The following is a 25129-nucleotide window of genomic DNA, read 5'->3' as shown; positions in this document are numbered from 1 at the left end:
ATTCACCAAGTTCCTGAGATTCGGCTCAGGAAATTTTGATAAATCTTTAAAAGTACACATATTACAAGAGCCTGCTACTTGGAACTAACTGAATTCATAAATAAACAGTGTTTCAGTTCGTATTAACGTTGATCTATCTTGAATAACAAGCTTATTACATGTGAATCCCTTTGGGAACCTACTGTATTCACCATGATACTTAGATTCAGTTCCTTAAAATGTTGCTATATATTGAAAAGCACACTCATAAAAGCATGTCCCATTAAGAACTCACTGAATTCGCCTAAAACTTTTGATTCCATTCCTGAAAATTTTTCGATATCCCGAACAGTCCACTTATTATTACTGAAGCCTATTGGGAAATCACTGAATTCACTAAGGTACTGAGATTCGGCTCACCAAATTTTAATAAATCTTTAAAAGTACACATATTACAAGAGCCTGCTACTGGGAACTAACTGAATTCACAAAGACACAGTGTTTCAGTTCGTTAAAACGTTGCTCTATCTTGAATAGCAAGCTTATTACATGTGAATCCTATTGGGAACCTACTGAATTCACCATGATACTTAGATTCCTTTCCTTAAAATGTTGCTATATATTGAAAATCACACTCATACAAGCATGTCCCATTGGGAACTCACTGAATTCGCTTAGAAATTTTGATTCCATGAGTGAAAAATTTTCAATATCCCGAACAGTCCACTTATTACTACTGAGACCTTTGGAAACTAATGAATTCACCATGTTACTGAGATTCGGCTCACCAAATTTTGATAAATCTTTAAAAGCACACATTTACAAGAGCCTGCTACTGGAACTAACTTAATTCACAAAGAAACAGTGTTTCAGTTCGTTAAAACGTTGCTTTATCTTGAATAACATGCTTATTACATGCGAATCCTATTGGGAACCTATTGAATTCACCATGATACTTAGATTCCTTTCCTAAAATGTAGTTATATATTGAAAATCACACTCATACAAACATGTCCCATCGGGAACTCACTGAATTCGCCTAGAAAATTTGATTCCATTCGTGAAAAGTTTTCTATACCCAGAACAGTCCACTTATTACTACTGAGGCCTATTGGGAACTAAGTGAATTCACCAAGTTCCTGAGCTTCGGCTCACCAAATTTTGATAAATCTTTAAAAGTACACATATTACAAGAGCCTGCTACTTGGAACTAACTGAATTCTCAAAGACACAGTGTTTCAGTTCGTTAAAACGTTGCTCTATCTTGAATAACAAGCTTATTACATGCGAATCCTATTGGGAACCTACTGAATTCACCATGATACTTAGATTCCGTTCCTTAAAATGTTGCTACATATTGAAAAGCACACTCATAGAAGAACGTCCCATTGGGAACTCACTGAATTCGCCTAGAAATTTTGATACCCTTCGTGAAATTTTTCTTATCCCCAACAGTCCACTTATTACTAGTGCGACCTATTTGGAACTAACCGAATTCCCCAAGTTACTGAGATTCGGCTCACCATATTTTGATAAATCTTTAAAAGCACACAATTACAAGAGCCTGCTACTGGGAACTAACTGAATTCACAAAGAACCAGTGTTTCAGTTCGTTAAAACGTTGCTCTATCTTGAATAACAAGCTTATTACATGTGAATCCTATTGGGAGCCTATTGAATTCACCATGATACTTTGATTCCGTTCGGTAAAATGTTGCTATATATTGAAAAGCACACTCATACAAGCATGTCCCATTGGGAACTCACTGAATTCGCCTAGAAATTTTGATTCCATTCGTGAAAATTTTTCAATATCCCGAACAGTCCACTTATTACTACTGAGGCCTATTGGGAACTAACTGTATTCACCAAGTTACTGATATTCGGCTCACCAAATTTTGATAAATCTTTAAAAGTACACATATTACAAGAGACTGCTACTTGGAACTAACTGAATTCTCAAAGACACAGTGTTTCAGTTCGTTAAAACGTTGCTCTATCTTGAATAACAAGCTTATTACATGCGAATCCTATTGGGAACCTACTGAATTCACCATGATACATAGATTCCGTTCCTTAAAATGTTGCTACATATTGAAAAGCACACTCATAGAAGCACGTCCCATTGGGAACTCACTGAATTCTCCTAGAAATTTTGATTCCATTCGTTAAATTTTTCTTATCCCCAACAGTCCACTTATTACTAGTGCGACCTATTTGGAACTAACCGAATTCCCCAAGTTACTGAGATTCGGCTCACCATATTTTGATAAATCTTTAAAAGCACACAATTTCAAGAGCCTGCTACTGGGAACTAACTGAATTCACAAAGAACCAGTGTTTCAGTTCGATAAAACTTTGCTGTATCTTGAATAACAAGCTTATTACATGCGAATCCTATTGAGAACCTACTGAATTCACAATGATACTTAGATTCCGTTCCTAAAATGTGGCTCTATATTGAAAAGCACACTCATACAAGCATGTCCAATTGGGAACTCATTGAAATCGCCTAGAAATTTTGATTCCATTCGTGAAAATTTTTCTATATCCCGAAGAGTCCACTTATTACTACTGCGGCCTATTGGGAACTAAGTGAATTCTCCAAATTCCAGAGATTCGGCTCACCAAATTTTGATGAATCTATAAAAGTACACATATTACAAGAGCCTGCTACTGGGAACTAACTGAATTCACAAAGACACAGTGTTTCAGTTCGTTAAAACTTTGCTCTATCTTGAATAACAATCTTATTACATGTGAATCCTATTGGGAGCCTACTGAATTCACAATGATATGTAGATTGGGTTCCTTAAAATGTTGCTATATATTGAAAAGCACACTCATACAAGCATGTCCCATTGGGAACTCACTGAATTCGCCTAGAAATTTTGTTTCCATTCGTGAAATTTTTCTATAACCCGAACAGTCCACTTATTACTACTGAGGCCTATTGGGAACTACCTGAATTCACCAAGTTACTGAGATTCGACTCAACAAATTTTGATAAATCTTTAAAAGTATACATATTACAAGAGCCTGCTACTGGGAACTAACTGCATTTACAAAGAAACAGTGTTTCAGTTCGTTAAAACGTTGCTCTATCTTGAATAACAAGCTAATACATACGAATCTTATTGGGCACCTACTGAATTCACCATGATACTTAGATTCCGTTCCTTAATTTTGCTATGTATAGAAAAGCACACTCATACAAGCATGTCCCATTGGGAACTCACTGAATTCGCCTAGAAGTTTTGATTCCATTCATGAAAATTTTTCTATATCCCGAAGAGTCCACTTATTACTACTGCGGCCTATTGGGTTTTAACTGAATTCACCTAGTTCCTGAGATTCGGCTCACCAAATTTTGATAAATCTGTGAAGGAACACATATTACAAGAGCCTGCTACTGGGAACTAAGTGAATTCACATTGAAACAGTGTTTCAGTTCGTTAAAACGTTGCTGTATCTTGAATAACAAGCTTATTACATGCGAATCCTATTGGGAACCTACTGAATTCACCATGATACTTAGATTCCGTTCCTTAAATGTTGGTACATATTGAAAAGCACACTCATACAAGCCTGTCCCATTGGGATCTAGTGTATTCGCCTGGAAATTTTGATTAATTCGTGAAAATTATTTCTATATCGCGAACAGTCCACTTATTAATACTGCAGCCTATTGGGAAGAAACTGAATTCACAAAGTTACTGAGATTCGGCTCACCAAATTTTGATATCTCTAAAAGTACACATATTACAAGAGCCTCCTACTGGGAATTAAGTGAATTCACAAAGAAACAGTGTTTCAGTTCGTTAAAACGTTGCTGTATCTTGAATAACAAGCTTATTACATGCGAATCCTATTGGGAACCTACAGAATTCACCATGACACTTAGATTCCGTTCCTTAACCTGTTGCTATATATTGAAAAGCACACTCATACAAGCATGTCCCTTTGGGAACTCACTGAATTCACCTAGAAATTTTGATTCCATTCCTGAAAATTTTTCTATATCCCGAACAGTCCACTTATTACTACTGAGGCTTATTGGGAATTAACTGAATTCACAAAGAAACATATTACAAGAGCACATATTACAAGAGCCTGCTTGGGAATTAAATGAATTCACAAAGAAACAGTGTTTCAGTTCGTTAAAACGTTGCTCTATCTTGAATAACATGCTTAGACATTCGAATCCTATTGGGAACCTAATGAATTGACCATGATTCTTAGATTCCGTTCCTTAAAATGTTGCTATACATTGAAAAGCACATTCATACAAGCATGTCCCATTGGGAACTCACTGAATTCGCCTAGAAATTTTGATTAATTCTTGAAAATTTTTCTATATCGCGAATAGTCCACTTATTTCTACTGCGGCCTATTCGGAACTAACTGAATTCACCAATTTACTGAGATTCGGCTCAAAATTTTTGATAAATCTATAAAAGTACACATATTACAAGAGCCTGTTACTGGGAACTAACTGAATTCACAAAGAAACAGTGTTTCAGTTCGTTAAAACTTTGCTCTATCTTTAATAACAAGCTTATTACATGTGAATCGTATTGGGAACAAATGAACACACCATGATACTTAGTATCCGTTACTTAAAATGTTGTTATATATTGAAAAGCACACTCATACAAGCATGTCTCATTGGGAACTCACTGAATTCGCCTAGAAATTTTGATTACATTCGTGAAAATTTTTGTATATCCCGAGGAGTCCACCTATTACTACTGCGGCCTATTGGGAACTAACTGAATTCACCAAGTTCCTGAGATTCGGCTCACAAAATTTTGATAAATCTTTAAAAGTACACATATTACAAGAGCCTGCTACTTGGAACTAACTGATTTCATAAATAAACAGTGTTTCATTTCGTATTAACGTTGATCTATCTTGAATAACAAGCTTATTACATGCGAATCCTTTTGGGAACCTACTGTATTCACCATGATACTTAGATTCCGTTCCTTAAAATGTTGCTATATATTGAAAATCACACTCATACAAGCATGTCCCATTGGGAACTCACTGAATTCGCCTAGAAATTTTGATTCCATTCGTGAAAATTTTTCTATATCCAGAACAGTCCACTTATTACTACTGAGGCCTATTGGGAACTAAGTGAATTCACCAAGTTCCTGAGATGCGGCTCACCAAATTTTGATAAATCTTTAAAAGTACACATATTACAAGAGCCTGCTACTTGGAACTAACTGAATTCTCAAAGACACAGTGTTTCAGTTCGTTAAAACGTTGCTCTATCTTGAATAAGAAGCTTATTACATGCGAATCCTATTGGGAACCTACTGAATTCACCATGATACTTAGATTCCGTTCCTTAAAATGTTGCTACATATTGAAAAGCACACTCATACAAGCATGTACCATTGGGAACTCAGTGAATTCGCCTAGAACTTTGTATTCCATTCGTGAAAATTTTTCAATATCCCGAACATTCCACTTATTACTACTGCGGTCTATTGGGAACTAACTGAATTCCCCAAGTTACTGAGATTCGGCTCACCAAATTTTGATTAATCGTTAAAAGTACACATATTACAAGAGCCTGCTACTGGGAACTAACTGAATTCACAAAGAAATAGTGTTTCAGTTCGTTAAAACGTTGCTCTATCTTGAATAACAAGCTTATTACATGCGAATCCTATTGGGAACCTACTGAATTCACCATGATACCTAGACTCCGTTCCTTAAAATGTTGCTATATATTGAAAAGCACACTGATACAAGCCTGTCCCATTGGGATCTCATTGAATTCGCCTAGTAATTTGGATTCTATTCGTGAAATTTTTCTTATCCCCAACAGTCCACTTATTACTACTGCGGCCTTTGGGAACTAACTGAATTCACCAAGTTACTGAGATTCGCCTCACCAAATTTTGATAAATCTTTAAAAGCACACAATTAGAAGAGCCTGCTACTGGGAACTAACTGAATTCACAATGAAACATCTTTCAATTCGTTAAAACGTTGCTGTATCTTGAATAACAATCTCATTACATGCGAATCCCTTTGGGAACCTACTGAATTCACAATGATACCTATGTTCTGTTACTTAAAATGTTGGTATGTATAGAAAAGCATACTCATACAAGCATGTCCCATTGGGAACTCACTGCATTCGTCTAGAAATTTTGATTCCATTCGTGAGAATTTTTCTATATCCCGAAGAGTCCACTTATTACTACTACTGCCCATTGGGAACTAAACGAATTCACCATGTTACTCAGATTCGGCTCACCAAATTTTGATAAATCGTTAAAAGTACACATATTACAAGAGCCTGCTACTGGGAACTAACTGAATTCACAAAGAAACAGTGTTTCAGTTCGTTAAAACGTTGCTCTATCTTGAATAACAAGCTTATTACATGCGAATCCTATTGGCAACCTACTGAATTCATCATGATACTTAGATTCCGTTCCTTAAAATGTTGCTCTATATTGAAAAGCACACTTATACAAGAATGTCCAATTGGGATCTCATTGAATTCGCCTAGAAATTTTGATTCCATTCGTGAAATTTTTCTTATCCCCAACATTCCACTTATTACTACTGCGACCTATTGGGAACTAACCGAATTCCCCAAGTTACTGAGATTCGGCTCACCATATTTTGATAAATCGTTAAAAGCACACAATTAGAAGAGCCTGCTACTGGGAACTAACAGAATTCACAAAGAAACAGTGTTTCAGTTCGTTAAAACGTTGCTGTATCTTGAATAACTAGCTTATTACATGCGAATCGTATTGGGAACCTACTGAATTCACCATGATACTCAGATACCGTTCCTTAAAATGTTGCTCTATATTGAAAAGCACACTCATACCAGCATGTCCCATTGGGAACTCATTGAAATCGCCTAGAAATTTTGATTCAATTCGTGAAAATTTTTCTATATCCCGAAGTGTACACTTATTACTACTGCGGCCTATTGGGAACTAAGTGAATTCACCAAGTTCCTGAGATTCGGCTCACCAAATTTTGATAAATCTTTAAAAGTACACATATTACATGAGCCTGCTTCTGAGAACTAACTGAATTCACAAAGAAACAGTGTTTCAGTTCGTTAAAACTTTGCTCTATCTTTAATAACAAGCTTATTACATGTGAATCCTATTGGGAACAAATGAACTCACCATGATACTTAGTATCCGTTACTTAAAATATTGTTATATATTGAAAAGCACACTCATACAAGCATGTCCGATTGGGAACTCACTGGATTCGCCTAGAAATTTTGATTACATTAGTGAAAATTTTTGTATATCCCGAAGAGTCCACCTATTACTACTGCGGCCTATTGGGAACTAACTGAATTCACCAAGTTCCTGAGATTGGGCTCACCAAATTTTGATAAATCTTTAAAAGTACACATATTACAAGAGCCTGCTACTTGGAACTAACTGATTTCATAAATAAACAGTGTTTCATTTCGTATTAACGTTGCTCTATCTTGAATAACAAGCTTATTACATGCGAATCCTATTGGGAACCCACTGAATTCACCATGATACTTAGACTCCGTTCCTTAAAATGGTGCTATATATTGAAAAGCACACTGATACAAGCCTGTCCCATTGGGAACTCACTGAATTCTCCTAGAAAATTGGATTCCATTCGTGAAATTTTTCTTATCCCCAACAGTCCACTTATTACTACTGCGGCCTTTGGGAACTAACTGAATTCACCAAGTTACTGAGATTCGCCTCACCAAATTTTGATAAATCTTTAAAAGCACACAATTAGAAGAGCCTGCTACTGGGAACTAACTGAATTCACAAAGAAACATCTTTCAGTTCGTTAAAACGTTGCTGTATCTTGAATAACAATCTCATTACACACGAATCCTTTTGGGAACCTACTGAATTCACAATGATACTTACATCCTTTCTTTAAATGTTGCTATATATAGAAAAGCACACTCATACAAGCATGTCCCATTGGGAACTCACAGCATTCGCCTAGAAATTTTGATTCCATTCGTGAGAATTTTTCTATATCCCAAAGAGTCCACTTATTACAACTGCGGCCCATAGGGAACTAAACGAATTCACCATGTTACTCAGATTCGGCTCACCAAATTTGATAAATCTTTAAAAGTACACATATTACAAGAGCCTGCTACTTGGAACTAACTGAATTCACAAAGAAACAGTGTTTCAGTTCGTTAAAACGTTGCTTTATCTTGAATAACATGCTTATTACATGCGAATCCTATTGGGAACCTATTGACTTCACCATTATACTTAGATTCCGTTCCTAAAATGTAGTTATATATTGAAAATCACACTCATACAAGCATATCCCATTGGGAACATACTGAATTCGCCTAGAAATTTTGATTCCATTCGTGAAAATTTTTTATATACCGAACAGTCCACTTATTACGACTGAGGCTTATTGGGAACTAAGTGAATTCACCAAGTTCCTGAGATTCGGCTCAGGAAATTTTGATAAATCTTTAAAAGTACACATATTACAAGAGCCTACTACTTGGAACTAACGGAATTCACAAAGACACAGTGTTTCAGTTCGTTAAAAAGTTAGAAGTTTTGATTCCATTCATGAAAATTTTTCTATATCCCGAAGAGTCCACTTATTACTACTGCTGCCTATTGGGTTTTAACTGAATTCACCTAGTTCCTGAGATTCGGCTCACCAAATTTTGATAAATCTCTGAAGGAACACATATTACAAGAGCCTACTACTGGGAACTAAGTGAATTCACAAAGAAACAGTGTTTCAGTTCGTTAAAACGTTGCTCTATCTTGAATAACAAGCTTATTACATGCGAATCCTATTGGGAACCTACTGAATTCACCATGATACTTAGATTCTTTAAAAGCACACAATTAGAAGAGCCTGCTACTGGGAACTAACTGAATTCACAAAGAAACAGTGTTTTAGTTCGTTAAAACGTTGCTGTATCTTGAATAACTAGCTTATTACATGCGAATCCTATTGGGAACTTACTGAATTCACCATGATACTCAGATTCCGTTCTTTAAAATGTTGCTATATATAGAAAAGCACACTCATACAAGCATGTCCCTTTGGGAACTCACTGCATTCGCCTAGAAATTTTGATTCCATTCGTGAGAATTTTTCTATATCCTGTACAGTCCACTTATTACTACTGAGGCCTATTGGGATCTAACTGAATTCACCAAGTTCCTGAGATTCGGCTCACCAAATTTTGATAAATCTTTAGAAGTACACATATTACAAGAGTCTGCTACTTGGAACTAACTGAATTCACAAAGAAACAGTGCTTCAGTTCGTTAAAACGTTGCTGTATCTTGAATAACATGCTTATTATATATGAATCCATTGGGAACCTATGGAATTCACCATGATACTTAGAATCAGTCCCTAAAATGTAGTTATAAATTGAAAATCACACTCATACAAGCATGTCCCATTGGGAACTCCCTGAAATCGCCTAGAAATTTTGATTCCATTAGTGAAAATTTTTCTATATCCCGAAGAGTCCACTTATTACTACTGCGGCCTATTGGGAACTAAGTGAATTCACCAAGTTCCTGAGATTCGGCTCACCATATTTTGATAAATCTTTAAAAGTACACATATTACAAGAGTCTGCTACTTGGAATTAACTGAATTCACAAAGACACAGTGTTTCAGTTCGTTAAAACGTTGCTCTATCTTGAATAACAAGCTTATTACATGCGAATCCTATTGGGAACCTACTAAATTCACCATGATACTTAGATTCCGTTCCTTAAAATGTTGCTATATATTGAAAAGCACACTGATACAAGCCTGTCCCATTTGGATCTCATTGAATTCGCCTAGAAATTTGATTCCATTCGTGAAATTTTTCTTATCCCCAACAGTCCACTTATTACTACTGCGGCCTTTTGGAAATAACTGAATTCACCAAGTTACTGAGATTCGGCTCACCAAATTTTGATAAATCTTTAAAATCACACAATTAGAAGAGCCTGCTGCTGGGAACTAACTGAATTCACAAAGAAACAGTGTTTCAGTTCGTTAAAACGTTGCTGTATTTTGAATAACAATCTCATTACATGCGAATCCTATTGGGAACCTACTGAATTCACCATGATACCTAGATTGTGTTACTTAAAATGTTGCTATATATTGATAAGCACACTCATAGAAGCACGTCCCATTGGGAACTCACTGAATTCGCCAAGATATTTTGATTCCATTCGTGAAATTTTTCTTATCCCCAACAGTCAGCTTATTACTATTGCGACCTATTGGGAACTAACCGAATTCCACAAGTTACTGAGATTCGGCTCACCATATTTTCATAAATCTTTAAAAGCACACAATTACAAGAGCCTGCTACTGGGAACTAACTGAATTCACAAAGAAACAGTGTTTCAGTCCTTTAAAACGTTGCTCTATCTGAATAACAAGCTTATTAAATGCGAATCCTATTGGGAACCTACTGAATTCACCATGATACTTAGACACCGTTCCTTAAAATGCTGCTATATATTGAAAAGCACACTGATACAAGCCTGTCCCATTGGGATCTCATTGAATTCGCCTAGAAATTTTGATTCCATTCGTGAAATTATTCTTATCCCCAACAGTCCCCTTATTACTACTGCGGCCTTTGGGAACTAAGTGAATTCACCAAGTTACTGAGATTAGGCTCACCAAATTTTGATAAATCTTTAAAAGTACACATATTACAAGAGCCTGCTTCTTGGAACTAACTGAATTCACAAAGACACAGTGTTTCAGTTCGTTAAAACGTTGCTCTATCTTGAATAACATGCTTATTACATGCGAATCCTTTTGTGAACCTACTGAATTCACCATGATACTTAGATTCCGTTCCTTAAAATGTTACTGTCTAAGGATAAGCACACTCATAGAAGCACCTCCCATTGATAACTCACTGAATTCGCCTAGAAATTTTGATTCCATTCGTGAAATTTTTCTTATCCCCAACATTCCACTTATTACTACTGCGAACTATTGGGAACTAACCGAATTCCCCAAGTTACTGAGATTCGGCTCACCATATTTTGATAAATCTTTAAAAGCACACAATTACAAGAGCCTGCTACTGGGAACTAACAGAATTCACAAAGAAACAGTGTTTCAGTTCGTTAAAACGTTGCTGTATCTTGAATAACTAGCTTATTACATGCGAATCCTATTGGGAACTTACTGAATTCACCATGATACTCAGATTCCGTTCCTTAAAATGTTGCTCTATACTGAAAAGCACACTCATACCAGCATGTCCCATTGGGAACTCATTGAAATCGCCTAGAAATTTGATTCCATTCGTGAAAATTTTTCTATATCCCGAAGAGTCCACTTATTACTTCTGCGGCCTATTGGGAACTAAGTGAATTCACCAAGTTCCTGAGATTCGGCTCACCAAATTTTGATAAATCTTTAAAAGTATACATATTTCATGAGCCCGCTTCTGGGAACTAACTGAATTCACAAAGAAACAGTGTTTCAGTTCGTTAAAACGTTGCTCTATCTTCAATAACAAGCTTATTACATGCGAATCCTATTGGGAACCTATTGTATTCACCATTATACTTAAAATCCGTTCCTTAAAATGTTGCTCTATATTGAAAAGCACACTCATACAAGCATGTACCATTGGGAACTCACTGAATTCGCCTAGAAATTTTGATTCCTTTCGTGAAAATTTAATCAATATCCCGAACATTCCACTTATTACTACTGCAGTCTATTGGGAACTAACTGAATTCACCAAGTTATTGAGATTCGGCTCACCAAATTTTGATAAATCGTTAAAAGGACACATATTACAAGAGCCTACTACTGGGAACTAACTGAATTCACAAAGAAACAGTGTTTCAGTTCGTTAAAACGTTGCTCTATCTTGAATAACAAGCTTATTACATGCGAATCCTATTCGGAACCTACTGAATTCACCATGATACTTAGACTCCGTTCCTTAAAATGTTGCTATATATTGAAAAGCACACTGATACAAGCCTGTCCCATTGGGATCTCATTGTATTCTCCTAGAAATTTTGATTCTATTCGTGAAATTTTTTTATCCCCAACAGTCCACTTATTACTACTGCGGCCTTTGGGAACTAACTGGATTCACAAAGTTACTATGATTCGCCTCACCAAATTTTGATAAATCTTTAAAAGCACACAATTAGAAGAGCCTGCTACTGGGAACTAACTGAATTCACAAAGAAACATCTTTCAGTTCGTTAAAACGTTGCTGTATCTTGAATAACAATCTCATTACATGCGATTCCTTTTGGGAACCTACTGAATTCACAATGATACCTAGATTCTGTTACTTAAAATGTTGCTATATATAGAAAAGCACACTCATACAAGCATGTCCCTTTGGGAACTCACTGCATTCGCCTAGAAATTTTGATTCCATTCGTGAGAATTTTTCTATATCCCGTACAGCTCCACTTATTACTACTGAGGCCTATTGGGATCTAAGTGAATTCACCAAGTTCCTGAGATTCGGCTCACCAAATTTTGATAAATCTTTAAAAGTACACATATTACAAGAGTCTGCTACTTGGAACTAACTGAATTCACAAAGAAACAGTGCTTCAGTTCGTTAAAACGTTGCTTTATCTTGAATAACATGCTTATTATATATGAATCCATTGGGAACCTATGGAATTCACCATGATACTTAGAATCCGTTCCTAAAATGTAGTTATAAATTGAAAATCACACTCATACAAGCATGTCCCATTGGGAACTCCCTGAAATCGCCTAGAAATTTTGATTCCATTAGTGAAAATTTTTCTATATCCCGAGGAGTCCACTTATTACTACTGCGGCCTATTGGGAACTAAGTGAATTCACCAAGTTCCTGAGATTCGGCTCACCATATTTTGATAAATCTTTAAAAGTACACATATTACAAGAGCCTGCTACTTGGAATTAACTGAATTCACAAAGACACAGTGTTTCAGTTCGTTAAAACGTTGCTCTATCTGGAATAACAAGCTTATTACATGCGAATCCTATTGGGAACCTACTAAATTCACCATGATACTTAGATTCCGTTCCTTAAAATGTTGCTATATATTGAAAAGCACACTGATACAATCCTGTCCCATTGGGATCTCATTGAATTCGCCTAGAAATTTGTTTCCATTCGTGAAATTTTTCTTATTCCCAACAGTCCACTTATTACTACTGCGGCCTTTTGGAAATAACTGAATTCACCAAGTTACTGAGATTCGGCTCACCAAATTTTGATAAATCTTTAAAATCACACAATTAGAAGAGCCTGCTGCTGGGAACTAACTGAATTCACAAAGAAACAGTGTTTCAGTTCGTTAAAACGTTGCTGTATTTTGAATAACAATCTCATTACATGCGAATCCTATTGGGAACCTACTGAATTCACCATGATACCTAGATTGTGTTACTTAAAATGTTGCTATATATTGATAAGCACACTCATAAAAGCACGTCCCATTGGGAACTCACTGAATTCGCCAAGATATTTTGATTCCATTCGTGAAATTTTTCTTATCCCCAACAGTCCACTTATTACTATTGCGATCTAATGGGAACTAACCGAATTCCACAAGTTACTGAGATTCGGCTCACCATATTTTGATAAATCTTTAAAAGCACACAATTACAAGAGCCTGCTACTGGGAACTAACTGAATTCACAAAGAAACAGTGTTTCAGTCCTTTAAAACGTTGCTCTATATGGAATAACAAGCTTATTACATGCGAATCCTATTGGGAACCTACTGAATTCACCATGATACTTAGACTCCCTTCCTTAAAATGCTGCTATATATTGAAAAGCACACTGATACAAGCCTGTCCCATTGGGATCTCATTGAATTCGCCTAGAAATTTTGATTCCATTCGTGAAATTATTCTTATCCCCAACAGTCCCCTTATTACTACTGCGGCCTTTGGGAACTAACTGAATTCACCAAGTTACTGAGATTCGGCTCACCAAATTTTGATAAATCTTTAAAAGCACACAATTAGAAGAGCCTGCTACTGGGAACTAACTAAATTCACAGAGAAACAGTGTTTCAGCTCGTTAAAACGTTGCTGTATCTTGAATAACAATCTCATTACATGCGAATCCTATTGGGAACCTACTGAATTCACCATGATACTTTGATTCCGTTCCTTAAAATGTTGCTGTATATTGAAAAGCACACTCATAGAAGCACGTCCCATTGGGAACTCACTGAATTCGCCTAGAAATTTTGATTCCATTCGTGAAATTTTTCTTATCCCCAACAGTCCACTTATTACTACTGCGACCTATTGGGAACTAACCGAATTCCCCAAGTTAATGAGATTCGGCTCACCATATTTTGATAAATCTTTAAAAGCACACAATTAGAAGAGCCTGCTACTGGGACCTAACTGAATTCACAAGGAAACAGTGTTTCAGTTCGTTAAAACGTTGCTGTATCTTGAATAACAAGCTTATTACATGCGAATCCCATAGGGAACCTACTGAATGCACCATGATACTTAGATTCCGTTCCTTAAAATGTTGCTATATATTGAAAAGCACACTCATACAAGCATGTCCCATTGGGAACTCACTGAATTCGCCTAGACATTTTGATTGCATTCGTGATAATTTTTCAATATCCCAACAGTCCCCTTATTACTACTGCGTCCTATTGGGAACTAACTGAATTCACCAAGTCACTGATATTCGGATCACCAAATTTTGATAAATCTTTAAAAGTACACATATTACAACAGCCTGCAACTGGGAACTAACTGAACTAACAAAGAACCAGTGTTTTAGTTCGTTAAAACGTTGCTCTATCTTGAATAACAAGCTTATTACCTGCGAATCCTATTTGGAAACTAATGAATTCACTATGACACTTAGATTCCGTTCCTTAAAATTTTGCTATATATTGAAAAGCACACTCATACAAGCATGTCCCATTGGGAACTCACTTAATTCGCCTAGAAATTTTGATTCCATTCGTAAAAAATTTTCTATATCCCGTACAGTCCACTTATTGCTACTGCGGCCAATTAGGAACTAAGTGAATTCACCAAGTTCCTGAGATTCGGCTCACCAAATTTTGATAAATCTTTAAAAGTACACATATTACAACAGCCTGCTACTGGGAACTAACTGAATTCACAAAGAAACAGTGTTTCAGTTCGTTAAAACTTTGCTCTATCTTGAATAACAAGCTTATTACATGCGACTCCTATTGGGAACCTATTGAATTCACCATGATACTTAGAATCAGTTACTTAAAATGTTGCTATGTATTGAAAAGCACACTCATACAAGCATGTCCCATTGGGAACTCACTAAATTCGCCTAGAAATTTTGATTACATTCGTGAAAATTTTTCTATATCCCGAAGAATCCACCTATTACTACTGCGGCCTATTGGGAACTAACTGAATTCACCAAGTTCCTGAGATTCGTTTCACCAAATTTTGATAAATCTTTAAAAGTACACATATTACAAGAGCCTGCTACTGGGAACTAACTGAATTCACAAATAAACAGTGTTTCAGTTCGTATTAACGTTGCTCTACATGAATAACAAGCTTATTACATGCGAATCCTTTTGGGAACCTATTGAATTCACTATGATACTTAAGTACCGTTCCTTAAAATGTTGCTATATATAGAAAAGCACACTCATAAAAGCATGTCCCATTAAGAACTCACTGAATTCGCCTAGAAATTTTGATTCCATTCCTGAAAATTTTTCTATATCCCGAACAGTCCACTTATTACTACTGAGGCCTATTGGGAACTAACTGAATTCACAAAGGTACTAAGATTCGGCTCACCAAATTTTGATAAATCTTTAAAAGTACACATATTACAAGAGCCTGCTACTAGGAACTAACTGAATTCACAAAGGAACAGTGTTTCAGTTCGTTAAAACTTTGCTCTATCTTGAATAACAAGCTTCTTACCTGCGAATCTATAGGGTACCTACTGAATTCACCATGATACTCAGATTCTGTTCCTTAAAATGTTGCTATATATTGAAAAGCACACTCAAAGAAGCACGTACCATTGGGAACTCACTGAATTCGCCTAGAAATTTTGATTCCATTCGTGAAAATTTTCCTATCCCCAACAGTCCACTTATTACTACTGCGACCTATTGGGAACTAACCGAATTCCCCAATTTACTGAGATTCAGCTCACCATATTTTGATAAATCTTTAAAAGCACACAGTTACAAGAGCCTGCTACTGGGAAATAACTGAATTCACAAAGAAACAGTGTTTCAGTTCGTTAAAATGTTGCTGTATCTTGAATAACAAGCTTATTGCATGCTAATCCTATTGGGAACCTACTGAATTCACAATGATACTTAGATTGCGTTCCATAAAATGTTGCTATATATTGAAAAGCACACTCATACAAGCATGTCCCATTGGGAACTCATTGAAATCGGTTAGTAATTTTGATTCCATTCGTGAAAATTTTTCTATATCCCGAAGAGTTCACTTATTACTACTGCGGCCTATTGGGAACTTTGAATTCACCAAGTTCCTGAGATTCGGCTCACCAAATTTTGATAAATCTTTAAAAGTGCACATATTACAAGACTCTGCTACTGGGTACTAACTGAATTCACAAAGAAACAGTGTTTCAGTTCATTAAAACTTTGCTCTATCTTGAATAACAAGCTTATTACATGCGAATCCTATTGGGAACCTACTGAATTCATCATGATACTTAGATTCCGTTCCTTAAAATATTGCTATATATTGAAAAGCACACTGATACAAGCCTGTCCCATTGGGATCTCATTGAATTCGCCTAGAAATTTTGATTCCATTCGTGAAACTATTCTTATCCCCAACAGTCCACTTATTACTACTGCGCCCTTTGGGAAATAACTGAATTCACCAAGTTACTGATATTCGGCTCACCAAATTTTGATAAATCTTTAAAAGCACACAATTAGAAGAGCCTGCTACTGGGAACTAACTGAATTCACAAAAAACCAGTGTTTCAGTTGGTTAAAACGTCGCTGTATTTTGAATAACATGCTTATTACATGCGAATTGTATTGGGAACCTATTAATTCACCATGAAACTTAGATTCCGTTCCTATAATGTAGTTATATATTGAAAATCACATTCATACAAGCATGTCCCATTGGGAACTCACTGGATTCGCCTAGAAATTTTGATTCCATTCGTGAAAAATTTTCAATATCCCGAACAGTCCACTTATTACTACTGCGGCATTTGGAAACTATCTGAATTCACCAAGTTACTGAGATTCGGCTCACCAAATTTTGATATATCTTTAAGAGCACACAATTACTAGACCCTGCTACTGGGAACTAACTGAATTCACAAAGACACAATGTTTCAGTTCGTTAAAACGTTGCTCTATCTTGAATAACAAGCTTATTACATGCGAATTCTACTGGGAACCTATTGAATTCACCATGATACTTAGAATCCGTTCCTTAAATATTGCTATATATTGAAAAGGACACTCATACAAGCATGTACCATTGGGAACTCACCGAATTCGCCTAGAAATTTTGATTCCATTAGTGAAAATTTTACTATATCCCAAACAGTCCACTTATTGCTACTGAGGCCTCTTGGGGACTAACTGAATTCAACAAGTTCCTGAGATTCGGCTCACCAAATTTTGATAAATCGTTAAAAGTACACATATTACAAGAGCCTGTTACTGGGAACTAAGTGAATTCACAAAGAAACAGTGTTTCAGTTCGTTAAAACGTTGCTGTATCTTGAATAACAAGCTTATTACATGCGACTCCTATTGGGAACCTATTGAATTCACCATGATACTTAGAATCAGTTACTTAAAATGTTGCTATGTATTGAAAAGCACACTCATACAAGCATGTCCCATTGGGAACTCACTAAATTCGCCTAGAAATTTTGATTACATTCGTGATAATTTTTCTATATCCCGAAGAATCCACCTATTACTACTGCGGCCTATTGGGAACTAACTGAATTCACCAAGTTCCTGAGATTCGGCTCACCAAATTTTGATAAATCTTTAAAAGTACACATATTACAAGAGCCTGCTACTGGGAACTAACTGAATTCACAAATAAACAGTGTTTCAGTTCGTATTAACGTTGCTCTATCTTGAATAACAAGCTTATTACATGCGAATCCTTTTGGGAACCTATTGAATTCATTATGATACTTAAGTACCGTTCCTTAAAATGTTGCTATATATAGAAAAGCACACTCATAAAAGCATGTCCCATTAAGAACTCACTGAATTCGCCTAGAAATTTTGATTCCATTCCTGAAAATTTTTCTATATCCCGAACAATCCACTTATTACTACTGAGGCCTATTGGGAACTAACTGAATTCACCAAGTTACTGAGATTCGGCTCACCAAGTTTTGATAAATCTTAAAAAGCACACAATTAGAAGAGCCTGCTACTGGGAACTAACTGAATTCACAAAGAAACAGTGTTTCAGTTCGTTAAAATGTTGCTGTATCTTGAATAACAAGCTTATTACATGCGAATCCTATTGGGAACCTACTGAATTCACCATGATACTTATACTCCGTTCCTTAAAATGTTGCTCTATATTGATAAGCACACTCATACAAGCATGTCCCATTGGGAACTCATTGAAATCGCCTAGAAATTTTGATTTCATCCGTGAAAATTTTTCAATATCCCGAAGAGTCCACTTATTACTGCTGCAGCCCATTGGGAACTAACCGAATTCAACATGTTACTCAGATTCGGCTCACCAAATTTTGATAAATCTTTAAAAGTACACATATTACAAGAGCCTGCTACTGGGAACTAACTGTATTCACACAGAAACAGTGTTTCAGTTCGTTAAAACGATGCTATATCTTGAATAACAAGCTTATTACATGCGAATCTTATTGGGAACCTACTGAATTCACCATGTTACTTAGATTCCGTTCATTAAAATGTTTCTGTATATTGAAAAGCACACTCATAGAAGCACGTCCCATTGGGAACTCACTGAATTCGCCTAGAAATTTTGATTCCATTCGTGAAATTTTTCTTAACCCCAACAGTCCACTTATTACTACTGCGACCTATTGGGAACTAACCGAATTCCCCAAGTTACTGAGCTTGGGGTCACCATATTTTGATAAATCTTTAAAAGCACACAATTACAAGAGCCTGCTACTTGGAACTAACTGAATTCACAAAGAAACAGTGTTTCAGTTCGTTGAAACGTTGCTATATCTTGAATAACAAGCTTATTACATGCGAATCCTATTGGGAACCTACTGAATTCACCATGATACTTAGATTCGGTTCCTTAAAATGTTGCTCTATATTGAAAAGCACACTCATACAAGCATGTCCCATTGGGAACACATTGCAATCGCCTAGTAATTTTGAATCCATTCGTGAAAATTTTTCTATATCCCGAAGAGTTCACTTATTACTACTGCGGCCTATTGGGAAGTTTGAATTCACCAATTTCCTGAGATTCGGGTCACCAAATTTTGATAAATCTTTAAAAGTACACATATTACAAGAGCCTGCTACTGGGTACTAACTGAATTCACAAAGAAACAGTGTTTCAGTTCATTAAAACGTTGCTCTATCTTGAATAACAAGCTAATTACATGCAATTCCTATTGGGAACCTATTGAATTCACCATGATACTGAGAATCCGTTCCTTAAAATGTTGCTATATATTGAAAAGCACACTCATACAAGCATGTACCATTGGGAACTCACTGAATTCGCCTAGAAATTTTGATTTCATTCGTGAAAATTTTTCAATATCCCGAACGTTCCACTTATGACTACTGAGGCCTATTGGGAACTAAGTGAATTCACCAAGTTACTGAGATTCGGCTCACCAAATTTTGATAAATCTTTAAAAGTACACATATTACAAGAGCCTGCTACTTGGAACTAACTGAATTCACAAAGAAACAGTGTTTAAGTTCGTTAAAACGTTGCTGTATCTTGAATAACAAGCTTATTACATGCGAATCCTATTGGGAACCTACTGAATTCACCATGATACTTAGATTACATTCCTTAAAATATTGCTCTATATTGAAAAGCACACTCATACAAGCATGTCCCATTGGGAACTCATTGAAATCGCCTAGAAATTTTGAATCCATTCGTGAAAATTTTTCTATATCCCGAACAGTTCACTTACTACTACTGCGGCCTATTGGGAACTAAGTGAATTCACCAAGTTCCTGAGATTCGGCTCACCAAATTTTGATAAATCTTTAAAAGTACACATATTACAAGAGTCTGCTACTGGGAACTAACTGTATTCACAAAGAAACAGTGTTTCAGTTCGTTAAAACGGTGCTCTATCTTGAATAACAAGCTTATTACATGCGAATCCTATTGGGAACCTACTGAATTCACCATGATACTTACATTCCGTTCCTTAAAATGTTGCTATATATTGAAAAGCACACTGATACAAGCCTGACCCATTGGGATCTCATTGAATTCTCCTAGAAATTTCGATTCCATTCGTGAAATTATTTTTATCCCCAACAGTCCACTTATTACTACTATGCCCTTTGGGAAATAACTGAATTCACCAAGTTACTAGGATTCGGCTACCAAATTTTGATAAATCTTTAAAAGCACACAATTAGAAGAGCCTGCTACTGGGAACTAACTGAATTCACAAAAAACAGTGTTTCAGTTGGTTAAAACGTCGCTGTATCTTGAATAACATGCTTATTACATGCGAATTCTATTGGGAACCTATTGAATTCACCATGATACTTAGATTCCGTTCCTAAAATGTAGTTATAAATTGAAAATCACACTCATACAAGCATGTCCCATTGGGAACTCACTGAATTCGCCTAGAAATTTTGATTCCATTCGTGAAATTTTTTCTATATCCCGAACAGTCCACTTATTACTACTGAGGCCTATTGGGAACTAAGTGAATTCACCAAGTTCCTGAGATTCGGCTCACCAAATTTTGATAAATCTTTAAAAGTACACATATTACAAGAGCCTTCTACTTGGAACTAACTGAATTCACAAGGCAACAGTGTTTCAGTTCGTTAAACTTTGCTCTATCTTGAATAACATGCTTATTTCATGCGAATCCTATTGGGAACCTACTGAATTCACCATGATACTTAGATTCCGTTCATTAATATGTTTCTGTATATTGAAAAGCACACTCATGGAAGCACGTCCAATTGGGAACTCACTGAATTCGCCTAGAAATTTTGATTCCATTCGTGAAATTTTTCTTATCCCAAACAGTCCACTTATTACTACTGAGCCATATTGGGAAGAAACTGAATTCACCAAGGTACTGGGATTCGGCTCACCATATTTTGATAAATCTTTAAAAGCACACAATTACAAGCTCCTGCTACTGTGAACTAACTGAATTCACAAAGAAACAGTGTTTAAGTTCGTTAAAACGTTGCTGTATCTTGAATAACAAGCTTATTACATGCGAATCCTATTGGGAACCTACTGAATTCACCATGATACTTAGATTACATTCCTTAAAATATTGCTCTATATTGAAAAGCACACTCATACAAGCATGTCCCATTGGGAACTCATTGAAATCGCCTAGAAATTTTGATTCCATTCGTGAAAATTTTTCTATATCCCGAACAGTTCACTTACTACTACTGCGGCCTATTGGGAACTAAGTGAATTCACCAAGTTCCTGAGATTCGGCTCACCAAATTTTGATAAATCTTTAAAAGTACACATATTACAAGAGTCTGCTACTGGGAACTAACTGTATTCACAAAGAAACAGTGTTTCAGTTCGTTGAAATGGTGCTCTATCTTGAATAACAAGCTTATTACATGCGAATCCTATTGGGAACCTACTGAATTCAACATGATACTTAGATTCCGTTCCTTAAAATGTTGCTACATATTGAAAAGCACACTGATACAAGCCTGACCCATTGGGATCTCATTGAATTCTCCTAGAAGTTTTGATTCCATTCGTGAAATTATTCTTATCCCCAACAGTCCACTTATTACTACTACGCCCTTTGGGAAATAACTGAATTCACCAAGTTACTGGGATTCGGCTACCAAATTTTGATAAATCTTTAAAAGCACACAATTAGAAGAGCCTGCTACTGGGAACTAACTGAATTCACAAAAAACAGTGTTTCAGTTGGTTAAAACGTCGCTGTATCTTGAATAACATGCTTATTACATGCGAATTCTATTGGGAACCTATTGAATTCACCATGATACTTAGATTCCGTTCCTAAAATGTAGTTATAAATTGAAAATCACACTCATACAAGCATGTCCCATTGGGAACTCACTGAATTCGCCTAGAAATTTTGATTCCATTCGTGAAATTTTTCTTATCCCAAACAGTCCACTTATTACTACTGAGCCATATTGGGAAGAAACTGAATTCACCAAGGTACTGAGATTCGGCTCACCATATTTTGATAAATCTTTAAAAGCACACAATTACAAGCTCCCGCTACTGGGAACTAACTGAATTCACAAAGAAACAGTGTTTAAGTTCGTTAAAACGTTGCTGTATCTTGAATAACAAGCTTATTACATGCGAATCCTATTGGGAACCTACTGAATTCACCATGATACTTAGATTACATTCCTTAAAATATTGCTCTATATTGAAAAGCACACTCATACAAGCATGTCCCATTGGGAACTCATTGAAATCGCCTAGAAATTTTGATTCCATTCGTGAAAATTTTTCTATATCCCGAACAGTTCACTTACTACTACTGCGGCCTATTGGGAAATAAGTGAATTCACCAATTTCCTGAGATTCGGCTCACCAAATTTTGATAAATCTTTAAAAGTACACATATTACAAGAGTCTGCTACTGGGAACTAACTGTATACAAAGAAACAGTGTTTCAGTTCGTTAAAACGGTGCTCTATCTTGAATAACAAGCTTATTACATGCGAATCCTATTGGGAACCTACTGAATTCACCATGATACTTACATTCCGTTCCTTAAAATGTTGCTATATATTGAAAAGCACACTGATACAAGCCTGACCCATTGGGATCTCATTGAATTCTACTAGAAATTTCGATTCCATTCGTGAAATTATTTTTATCCCCAACAGTCCACTTATTACTACTATGCCCTTTGGGAAATAACTGAATTCAGCAAGTTACTGGGATTCGGCTACCAAATTTTGATAAATCTTTAAAAGCACACAATTAGAAGAGCCTGCTACTGGGAACTAACTGAATTCACAAAAAACAGTGTTTCAGTTGGTTAAAACGTCGCTGTATCTTGAATAACATGCTTATTACATGCGAATTCTATTGGGAACCTATTGAATTCACCATGATACTTAGATTCCGTTCCTAAAATGTAGTTATAAATTGAAAATCACACTCATACAAGCATGTCCCATTGGGAACTCACTGAATTCGCCTAGAAATTTTGATTCCATTCGTGAAATTTTTTCTATATCCCGAACAGTCCACTTATTACTACTGAGGCCTATTGGGAACTAAATGAATTCACCAAGTTCCTGAGATTCGGCTCACCAAATTTTGATAAATCTTTAAAAGTACACATATTACAAGAGCCTTCTACTGGGAACTAACTGAATTCACAAGGCAACAGTGTTTCAGTTCGTTAAACTTTGCTCTATCTTGAATAACATGCTTATTTCATGCGAATCCTATTGGGAACCTACTGAATTCACCATGATACTTAGATTCCGTTCATTAATATGTTTCTGTATATTGAAAAGCACACTCATGGAAGCACGTCCCATTGGGAACTCACTGAATTCGCCTAGAAATTTTGATTCCATTCGTGAAATTTTTCTTATCCCAAACAGTCCACTTATTACTACTGAGCCATATTGGGAAGAAACTGAATTCACCAAGGTACTGGGATTCGGCTCACCATATTTTGATAAATCTTTAAAAGCACACAATTACAAGCTCCTGCTACTGGGAACTAACTGAATTCACAAAGAAACAGTGTTTAAGTTCGTTAAAACGTTGCTGTATCTTGAATAACAAGCTTATTACATGCGAATCCTATTGGGAACCTACTGAATTCACCATGATACTTAGATTACATTCCTTAAAATATTGCTCTATATTGAAAAGCACACTCATACAAGCATGTCCCATTGGGAACTCATTGAAATCGCCTAGAAATTTTGATTCCATTCGTGAAAATTTTTCTATATCCCGAACAGTTCACTTACTACTACTGCGGCCTATTGGGAACTAAGTGAATTCACCAAGTTCCTGAGATTCGGCTCACCAAATTTTGATAAATCTTTAAAAGTACACATATTACAAGAGTCTGCTACTGGGAACTAACTGTATTCACAAAGAAACAGTGTTTCAGTTCGTTGAAACGGTGCTCTATCTTGAATAACAAGCTTATTACATGCGAATCCTATTGGGAACCTAGTGAATTCAACATGATACTTAGATTCCGTTCCTTAAAATGTTGCTACATATTGAAAAGCACACTGATACAAGCCTGACCCATTGGGATCTCATTGAATTCTCCTAGAAGTTTTGATTCCATTCGTGAAATTATTCTTATCCCCAACAGTCCACTTATTACTACTGAGCCCTATTGGGAAGAAACTGGATTCACCAAGGTACTGAGATTCGGCTCACCATATTTTGATAAATCTTTAAAAGCACACAATTACAAGCTCCCGCTACTGGGAACTAACTGAATTCACAAAGAAACAGTGTTTCAGTTCATTAAAACGTTGCTGTATCTTGAATAACAAGCTTATTACATGCGAATCCTATTGGGAACCTACTGAATTCACCATGATACTTAGATTCCATTCCTTAAAATATTGCTCTATATTGAAAAGCACACACATACAAGCATGTACCATTGGGAACATATTGAGATCGCCTAGAAATTTTGATTCCATTCGTGAAAATTTTTCGATATCCTGAAGAGTTCACTTACTACTACTGTGGCCAATTGGGAACTAAGTGAATTCACCAAGTTCCTGAGATTCGGCTCACCAAATTTTGATAAATCTTTAAAAGAACACATATTACAAGTGCCTGCTACTGCGAACTAACTGAATTCACAAAGAAACAGTGTTTCAGTTATTTAAAACGTTGCTCTA

The sequence above is a fragment of the Rattus norvegicus genome, chromosome 9, assembly GCF_021556685.1.
Source record: "Rattus norvegicus strain SHRSP/BbbUtx chromosome 9, alternate assembly SHRSP_T2T, whole genome shotgun sequence".
Taxonomy (NCBI): Eukaryota; Metazoa; Chordata; class Mammalia; order Rodentia; family Muridae; genus Rattus; species Rattus norvegicus.
This window is presented reverse-complemented; position numbering follows the sequence as displayed.